The 1,391-nt window shown below is 40.7% G+C and overlaps 1 non-coding gene across 1 annotated transcript; it reads right to left on the bottom strand.

Annotated features, from left to right (window-relative positions):
- Nucleotides 1-674: 674 nt before the first annotated feature.
- LOC123073015 (small nucleolar RNA R71) lies at nucleotides 675-781 on the bottom strand. Its single transcript, XR_006435543.1, has one exon. It is a non-coding gene; the product is annotated as a small nucleolar RNA R71 (small nucleolar RNA).
- Between the last annotated feature and the right edge of the window lie 610 nt (nucleotides 782-1,391).

Below are 1,391 nucleotides of genomic sequence, written 5' to 3'. Positions count from 1 at the left end.
GTTGCCGGGGATTTAAATTTCATTAGCACATTAGTAGAAGCAGATCAGAATTTATTTTAGGTCGATTATGTAGTATTGCTGGCAACTAACAATTTCCTCACATTGGCTGCAGTTTTGAGAGAAACTAGCATGTGTCAATTTCAGGAACTTTTACAGGAAATTGTCTTATGCTTCAACCTGAATATTCACTAGAGCCATTTGATCCAGAAATTGAAAGGACTTTATTGAGAAGAAGAAGAGAGAATCAAACACGGTTTCAAGTTGCTGAAACTTTGCAAGATCAAGAAGAAGAAAAGATGTCTGATCCAGTACCTTTGCTCAGGGACTTGTGGATCCCAAGAGATCATGGGATACCAGGAGAAATGGTGCAACCAATTATTCAGGCGAACAATTTTGAATTGAAGCCTGCTCTGATTAACATGGTACAACAGTCCAGATTTGGTGGAACAGCTTTAGAAGACCCCCATGAGCATATCAGGACTTTCTTGGAGTATTGTAACACCCTCAAGCAAAATGGAGTTTCACCGAGTGCTATCAGATTATCACTATTCCCATTTTCCTTGAGAGATGGAGCAAGAGTATGGCTTCACTCATTGCCTGAACATCTGAAGGATACTTGGGAGACTTTATTGCAGACATTTCTTGAGAGATACTTTCCACCAACAAAAGCTGCTGAATACAGGGACAAGTTAACAAGGTTTACTCAATATGATGGAGAGAGTTTGTATGACACATGGCAAAGATTCAACTCTTTAATCAGAATGTGTCCTCATCATGGTTTAGAAAGATGGCTGGTGTTACAAACCTTTTACAAAGGACTGTCCACTCAGACCAGAGCTTTTGTCGATTCTGCTGCTGGAGGAGGAATCATGAACAAAACCCTTGATGAAGCATTTGCATTGATTGAAAGCATGGCGTCTCATCATTTCCAATGGTCAAGTGAAAGAGCAATAGCACCACCACATCCTGGTGTGTATAATGTGTCTGCAAATGATAGCATGGCGGCTCAGATTGACATCTTGAACAAGAAGATGGATAGTATCATGTCAAATTGCATCGGTACTTCCGTAGCTTCAGTAAGTGTGCCTCAAATGTGTGATGTATGTGGCCAAGCAGGTCATCCTTCAACAGAATGTACCTTCTATTCAGCAATTGGATCATCGGTTTCAGAAGTAAGTTATGCCCAAAGTCAAGGTCCATTCTCAAACAGCTACAATCCTTCTTGGAGGAACCATCCAAACTTGTCGTACAAGAACAATCAGTCATATGCAAGTGGATCGACAGTACAAGGAAATCGACCACCAAATCATCCAAGTCAATTTCAAGTGCCGAGGCAGAATGAACAACAAAATGTTCAGTCAAATGGAATGGAGGAAATCATGAAGATGCAG

The sequence above is a fragment of the Triticum aestivum genome, chromosome 3B, assembly GCF_018294505.1.
Source record: "Triticum aestivum cultivar Chinese Spring chromosome 3B, IWGSC CS RefSeq v2.1, whole genome shotgun sequence".
NCBI classification, from domain to species: Eukaryota; Viridiplantae; Streptophyta; class Magnoliopsida; order Poales; family Poaceae; genus Triticum; species Triticum aestivum.
The sequence above is the reverse complement of the archived record's forward strand: the minus strand, read 5'-3'. Positions and strand labels throughout refer to the sequence as shown.